At 39.3% G+C, this 8,511-nt stretch overlaps 1 long non-coding RNA gene across 2 annotated transcripts; it reads right to left on the reverse strand.

Moving 5' to 3' along the window:
• Positions 1-3,764: 3,764 nt before the first annotated feature.
• LOC121977734 lies at positions 3,765-6,702 on the reverse strand. 2 transcript variants are annotated; one of them, XR_006111026.1, is made up of 5 exons: positions 6,690-6,702; positions 5,656-5,717; positions 4,719-4,801; positions 4,312-4,411; positions 3,765-3,811 (listed from the first exon to the last, which is right to left on the reverse strand). It is a non-coding gene; the product is annotated as an uncharacterized LOC121977734 (long non-coding RNA). The 2 variants fall into 2 exon arrangements; XR_006111025.1 differs by lacking the exon at positions 6,690-6,702 and having other exon boundaries at positions 5,656-5,781.
• Between the last annotated feature and the right edge of the window lie 1,809 nt (positions 6,703-8,511).

Raw genomic sequence — 8,511 nt, forward strand, 5'->3', positions numbered from 1 at the left:
ATCATATATAAGGCTAAACGCCTTTATGCTCGGATGGGCTTTGCCTGGTCGAGCATATATGAGCACGTGGGTGCTCGCTCGACCCGCAATCAGCTGATAATATGCTAGAAGTCATACATAAGGCTAAATGTCTTTATGCTCAGGCAGGCTTTTGCCCGACCGAACATATCTGAGCACGTGAGTGCTCGCTCGGCCTGTAGTCGATCAGTAATATGCTAGAAGTCATACATAAGGCTAAATGCCTTTATGCTCAGGCAGGCTTTGCACGACTGGGTATATATGAGCACGTGAATGCTCGCTCGGCCTACAGTCGACCGGTAATATGTTGAGAACCATGTATAAGGTTAAATGTCTTTATCCTTGGGTGGGCTTTGCCTGGCCGAGCATATACGAGCGCGTGGGTGCTCGCTCGGCCTACAGTCGACCGATAATATGCTAGAAGTCATACATAAGGCTAAATACCTTTATGCCCGGGCGGGCTTTGCCCGGCCGAGCATATGTGAGCATGTGAGTGTTGGCTTAGCTTGCAGTCAACCGGTTATATACCTTTCCTAGCTTTCTCAACCTAGACGCCTCCTTCACTTGACAGGCCGATCCATCATTGTAAAATACTATAACCCAATACTAAGGTTAAATGAACGAATAACCTTAACGGAATTTTCTGGATTTTTTAGAAATTTTCTAGAAATTTTTCGGAGGTCGTATTGTATAGGTTACGGGGATAAATATTAGGTCACGGGAAAGCATGTTTAAGCTACCCCATTTAATCCAAGAAAAGTTTGATTTTTCTTTTCTTCCCCCCACCCCCCGCACGCGCGCGGGCGTGCCCTAGCCATCTTCTCGCTGTTTCTTACTCTTCTTCCCTTCTCTTGCACCGTCTTCTTCTCCTCTTCATCTTCCCTAACTGGCGCCGATTCGTGCTTCCTCTCCCACGCGAACAGAAGCCGTAGCCAAGGAGAAGTAGGGCACTTCTTCTCTCGATCTCCACTATTCTCCTCGCCTCTGCCCGATTCCATTTCTTCCCCTCTTCGTCGCCATTCTTCTCTTGATTCGCTCACCTCACACTGACTGAGCCTCCCAGTTTCCCTTCCAATCTCCTCTTCGCGACCACTTTCCCTCTGCCCTAGCTCCCGATCCACTGCCGACGAGTGCTGGTTTTCCTGATCCGAGGTGCCACCTCTGCACAAGTTGGGTTTCAGCCAAAGGCAAAGATCCAAGCCTTAGTTTCTTCACCCATGCCCTAGACCTCACCACCAGGTCTCCTTCTTCACCACTAGTCAACGACAGAGAGGAAATAAGGGGTATCGAGTTAGGTAAGGCATAATTGGGTATTTGGATTTTTAATTGGGATCCTGTGCTGAACTTGTTAGCTGATAACTGTGGTACTCGTCACTATTTTTCCCACAGCAGATACTCCAAAATTTTAGCAGTAAGTTCTTCAGGATTGGAGCAGCGCTGAGGCATCGAAAATTGAGTAAGTTTTGTGTTAAGTTGTGATTGAACTAAATAATGAATTGGGTGAGTTTGGGTTTAATCTAATTAGTGTAAGTGTTTTCAGCCAATGAGTTTTTGTTCTGTAGATTTGGATTGATAGTTGTGTTAGCAAGAAATGTTCATGTAGGTATATATATTGAAATCAGATTATATAGTTAGATGATAGATTTATATTGGGTGAGGTTTGGTTGTTTTAAGTATAGATTTAAATCTAAATGGAATTAAAAATCTAATTTCTTAAACGGATTAGGAGTTTGGTTTAGTTATTTTTCTTACAATAAAACTTAGCTAAATTATACGATTTATTACAGGACATTGATTCGGGACGAGCACTTCGACATACCAATTGTCTATCTCGATCTACATTTGAGGCGGGTACCTTGACTTATCTCTTTTGATAATGTCATGTTGATATGCGTAGTAGGTTATAGCCTCTAGTAATAATTATGTTTATCTTTGCTTTGGTATGTCACTAAATGATACCTGTTGCATGCTTTTATCTATTTTGCATTTATGTTTTATACCCTCTTGTTTATTGCCATGATTATTTATGCTCATAGAGGTAGGGACATACCATGCCTTATGATACATCGGACTAAACATTTACCATATCTGACTTGTGTACCTAGATCTGTTTATTTGATCCATTTATTTTCGGTACATGTTTTATGGAGGTAGATATGGTCAGGATTTTCATGCTTAGTGTCATGCACCATTTCGCATGATTGCATGATGAGCGATTGTCGACTCCATTCACTACAACAAAAACCCTCATAGACATCGGTTTTCCACCGATGTCTATTACATTTTCGACCGATGTCTATAAAGGCGATGTAAAAAGTCTGCCATTTTAGACATCGGTTTAAAACCGGTATAAACCGGTGTAGTATCACTTAATGACACCGGTGTTCGAATCGGTTATTAACCGGTGTAGTATCACTTAACGACACCGTTTCATCGACGGTGTAAAATCGATATAATATTATATGTTAATAACACCAGTTTTGGCAGCGGTATACGACCGATGTAATATTAGTTAATAACGCCGATTTTGCAGCGGTGGAAAACCGATGTAATATCAATATTTTTTAACAGTACAAATTTAATTTCCGAAACAATAACAAAAAAAATACACAAATATTGACAAATTACACAAATATTCTTCATTCAACAGTATCCATCAAATACACAAATATTCACAAATTACATAAATATTCTTCTTACAACAGTATCCATAAAATACACAAACATTCTTTTTACATCAAAAGCTAATAGATATCAGAATCAAGGTAGAACATTCTTTTAACAACACATCAAGGTAGAACCGCACTTCAAATGTAATCACTCAAACCGCACTTCATCAATTTCAACTCTGGAGTACTTGAGATTTGTAAACTGTAAAAACACATAAATAATATATTAGTAAACCAAGACTAAAAATCATAGTTAAAAAAGAAGTAAGAGCACCAGGTAACAAGATGACTAATTGGAATGCTTAAAAAGAGAAACATTCATCAATTATCTCAACCACATCATATAGTGATAGATCTATCATTCCTGGGAACTGTTTATCACTAAGAGTACATGGAAATTCAATTCATTAGTAGTCGACCCAAATGACATAACTGTTTATCACTAAGAGTACATGAAAAGTAAATAAATTCCTCAGTAGTAATAAAGATGAGTAACATCAATTCATTTATATGATTTCCAATGATATAATAACATCAAAACAAATTTTTATTTCAAGGGGAAAATAGCTAAAATGCTAACTAGTCAACATGAATTTCAACCATATATAGATGCAACCATATATATAAGTAAATAAATAAAAGAAAAGAAAAAAAATACATCACATAAGAAAGTATCATGTTACTTACATTGATAACATGGGAAAATTCATGGCAAAAGATCAAAGCTCCAGATAACATGGGAAAATTATATCTCAGGATCCTTAATGTTTTGCATTCCTGCATAAGTTCAGTGAAGCAAAAGATCAAAGCTCCAGATAACAAAAATTCAAAGCATCATTCTACAGCAACCCTAGACACTGACTTCCAAATATACCTCCAGTTCCACTTCAAAATGGTCAACCACAGGGAATTACAAGAGCTACCTGACAATATCCAACACCACGAATCCAATGAATCTTCCACCAAGATCTTAAACACGCCTAAATCATCTCTCCTAAAAAAAATGAGGTGCATTTGGACTCACTGTAGCAGTTCGCCTCTCACTGAAGCATTTGGACTTCTGTAGTTCCTTGTAGCTAGAGTTCACCTTTAGCTGCATATTCTAGTATCAAGTAAACTCGAGTCTGTGATACAAAGGAGAATCTAGGTCAACTGAGGTGGCATAAATTTTTTCAATCTACATGAATGTGAAAAATATAGCAAAATTTTTTCAAGATGAGTAGAATATATAATAAAATAGAAATTTAAAAAAAAATCTTACCCAAAGAACAATCAAGAAGAGCATATAGTATGTCAAATAAACAAGTTCAGATATCCAAATATTATAGATAAAATGAAGCTTATCATACTAAGCAAATGACCAAAAAAAGGTAAAAATGCGACCCAAAGCAATCTACTCTATCTAATTAGCATGACAATATTATAACCTAAAACATATAACAACAAGTGTATGTCGTAGCATAAGTATGAAGCTTCATACATAGACTAATACTTGTCACACAGGATAAATAATTTGTGATAGAACAATTTGGTATTTTGGCTAGATCGCCTTTGTTGGAAAACATATTGTGTCATGGAAAAAAAAGTGAACCATAAACTTGTACGGCCAGATGATAAATCTCACCTCTTTTGTTTTTAGTTTTGGTGAATTGTTTAGCCTTTTCGATCTCAACATCAGACTTCTTAAGGAGAACTTTCTCCTTTTTCTCGAGCATTTCAAGTGTCTGAAACATATAGGGTGATGATTAGAAATGTATCATCCACCGATACTCTGACAACAACAAAAAAAACCCTAAACTTGTGGCCCAAAACATGTGTTCATGCTCTTCTGAATACTATTCACAGATTAAACCATTCTATTAGGCAAAGCAGAACTGTTTTCTTTTCATGAACAGGTTGAAGTTGGGCTTCCACATCATGTATCCAAACAAACATAAAAAAAGCTTCACAATCCACGAAGCCCAACCAATCAAGTTTTAGCTTACGATTCATAGTTAAGAAACGGGAAACAAGATGGGAAGATCGAAGTACCTCATATAATTTCTCGATAGTTGCCAAGGCGCTGGTTTGCTCTTTGGGCTTTCCTAAAAGCCTACTAAACATCCTCGGAGTTCCTGCTATTAAATCGAAGTTTAGAATCTCAAACCAAAATCACAACACTAGAACATGAGCTGAAAGATTTCTCTCATAGATCGATCAATTCGATTCATTGGTGATAATTGGTTAATGGGTTATTCAATTCTTGCTTAGATCATCTTTTTGAATTTGGTAATGATAGCACGAAGAGCTGCCTGTGCTTCCTCTTTTTGTGTATGGAGCTGTTGCCATGGCACATAACATGGACTCTGAGGAGTACTCTTCATCATCTCAGTTCTTTTTCTATCTCTATGATAAGAGAAATGTGAGCAAATCAATATTGTTCTTTATCATGTTTTAGTCAAAACCCCAACTTACAGATATGCTTCGGTTAGATTTCATCTTAGACAAAATAATTGAGACTTAAAACATTAACCACTTGACTATTTAGATGAACCAGGAAATGTGAAAGATTCATATGGAGTCAAGGCAACTTTGTTTGTCAGATGATAAGCATTGCAATATTTATCATAAATACATAATCAATATAGTCAATTTGTCGATAATATATCATGGTACTATAATACTTCATGGTCCTTTGTTGATGTTCCTGGGCAATTTAACATGTAATTACTATTCATATAGTTGGCATTATGGATGTTCTTCATTTTATCATTTTGGTTTGTGTGATTATTATCTATCGTTCATCTAACTTCAATTTCCAAGTGTTGGCATATCTATAGTTGGCATTATGGATGTTCTTAAAATCAATTTAACATTATGACAAATTGTTGAATTTTAAAATGCATATATACTAAATTTAACATTCATAAATAAAGAACTAAGTTACAAGTGAAATTCAAGTATAATAAGAAAGGTAACAAGGAAAGACCTTTAAAGCTTAAGCTTCCGATGTCTTAGACCAAAACCTCCACTCACTGCTTCCTTCTATTCCTGCAATTGAGGTTTTAAAGTGAGTTGCTGAAGAAGCATAGAAAACAAGCAAGTCTATGTGCTACTAAGTCTATGTGTAACTTTTATTGAAACTTAAGAATTTGGCTAGCTATTTATTCGTAGAAATAAGGATTGTTAGGGATCAAGCAAATTAACATGTGTTGGCTAGAATTTGACTAGAATAGTACATACATGTTGTTAGGGATCAAGCTAACACATGTACAATTAAAAAAATAGCTTAGTTACAGTGTTAGTACGGTAATGAAGTTGCAATTTTAGTACTTATGCCATTGTATTCAAATATGCGCTAGTAAACAGATTGACTGCAGATGGCAACCTGTATCTGAAGACATGTACAATAAAAAAAATGTTGTTAGGCTAGAATTTGGCTAGCAAATTTTTGGAATACAACTTGCATGTTAGGGGTCAGGCTAACAAATGTACAATAAAAAAAAATAGCTTAGTTGAAGCTCTAGTGTCAATCTCTCCCTATCTACAAATCTATTGTTTTGCAAGCCTGCCAAGGAGAGTCGGCCTGATTGAAAAAAAGGTGGATAGCCACCTTAGCAAGAGTTCTAGGACTTGCATTATGAAAATTGGAATTCATTAAGCATAAATCAAACCCTGCTAAAGCATCAAAATCATCATATATCTGCCTTACCATCAAAGCTTCCTCCTAGTGCATATCTTCCAGCTTGCACAGAATGCAGTGATGGAGGGTCTGAATATCCTATAGTGAACGTTTTAATCGTCTGAATGATAAAAAAAAAATCTCCAAATGTTCTTGCCATATCAGTAATTATCCAAGGACCTTATTAACAAAATTAACAGTACACAAGGATGCTTAGGCTGTTGGAGGCGGATCAAAATGTTCTCTCTAGGGTTCCAAATGTTCTTGCCTTTCTCTCTAGGGTTCAGATTGACAAAATCAAAAGTACACAAAACAAAAGGTATCAGGTAACAAAGAAATACCTATAAAACCTCAGATTGCTTAGGCGGCTGGAGGCGGTGGCGACAAGGATGCTTAGGTGGTTGGAGGCCGGCGGTTGGCGGCGCATGGAGGCGACGCAGACAAGGATGCATGAACGTTGGTGAGAGGAGCGGCGACAGCGAGAGCGGGTCAATTAGGGAGGAAAAAGGGTGAGGAGCAACGATAGAGATGATGAGCGTGGGTGAGAGGAGAGGCGACGACAAGAGCAAGTTAGGGAGGAGAAAGAATTGGTGCTCAGGAGGAACAACGACGACGAAAATTAGGGATTGCGCGAGAGAAAGAATCGGCGCTTAGGAGGAACAGTAGGGCTCCTGCCGCCGTGAGGCAACGTCAAAGGCGAAGACTTTACGGTGGAGGGTACCATCAGGGCTGAAGAGATAGGAGATCAAGCGCCCATCGGGGCTGAAGCTGATGGAAGAGGGAGCGACGTATCCCGGAAGAGGGTACTGGACGATCTCCTCCACGGGAAAGGGGAAAGAGTCTTCCTCGGAATCAGTAAGGGGCATCTTGGCTTCGTAGTGGCGCAGCTTCTTCGAAAAAGTCTCCTTCTCACCGTCCTCCGCGGTCGCCTTGTCCTGCATCAAGAATGGAAGATATGCAGGGGGAGAGGAAGGGTCGGAGAGGCCGCCGGAACAAGAAGGAGTCGCCGGGCGTCGAACCCTAGGAGTTCGGATGGCGATTAGATCGGGGAAACGAGGGGATCTAGTTCTCACTTCACTAATATAGTAATGGTGCTAGGCCCTCCTTGGAGCGGAGAAAGGACCAGTACTCCTTCACCTTATCCCGCAAGATCGATCCCATCTTAAGGTTCATTGTCCGCTTGCCTTTCACTTCCGCCGAGCCCATCACCCACACGAACCAGTAGACCGTGACAGCGTCGACGAACGCCGCCATCCACATCGCCGTCGAGAGATTCATAGCTCGTCTTTCAAATGGTAACTTCTAACAGGAGGATGCGGAGGATTAGGGTTTCGATTTATGGTGGGCGAGGAGAAGCCCAAAAGAAATTGCGCTAAGAAAGTCCGCCAGAATTTTAGTTCATAGACACCGGGTTTTAAAAACCGCGGTTAAAATTGATGTCTATTAATGAAAAAAAGACGCTCATAGACATCGGCAAAAAAAACCGATGTCTATGAGCAAAAATCTGCGCTCATAGACACCGGTTTTTGAAAAAATCGGTGTAAAATACTCAAAGACATCGATTTTTGCTTAAAACCGTTGTTGTTCCACCGATGTCTATGAGGGTTTTTCTTGTAGTGATTATTGTTCAGCACATCGCCAGTTACATGGATCTGCACACACAACCACTCATGGGTTAGTGATTTTTATTTAGTCAGGGTGTGTCGCATCAAGTTGCTCTGTTAGGCTCTGCTGGTCCGCTCATGGGTAGTGGTGATGCAGCGTGGTAGCCGGCATGGATCCCTCCTCTGCACTATCTCAGGGAGATGAGAGCATTGAGCTCCTCCACTTATGATTTGGGGGTAGGAGGATAGGTGTACTCCAGTAACATCATGTCCACTCGATCACTCATCAGGAGCAGTGATGGCAGAATGCACAGTTGTCATAGCTCTACCCACTCGGTCTCGTTATCGTGTGTGAGATGGCTGACTGGCGTCAAGGGTGACCATGTCATATTGCATCATATGCATGATTGCATTTATTGCTTGTGTTTGCTGCATATTTGGTGGATACATATGATTGACATGCATATAGGAGGCATGATATTTTCAGTCTGACGACCTTAATATTCTGATAGGAGGCCTTGGTGAGTATAGTTTTCTTCAGCCCTTTTCTTTTTTGCAT

The sequence above is a fragment of the Zingiber officinale genome, chromosome 4B (genome assembly GCF_018446385.1).
Source record: "Zingiber officinale cultivar Zhangliang chromosome 4B, Zo_v1.1, whole genome shotgun sequence".
Classification (NCBI taxonomy): domain Eukaryota; kingdom Viridiplantae; phylum Streptophyta; class Magnoliopsida; order Zingiberales; family Zingiberaceae; genus Zingiber; species Zingiber officinale.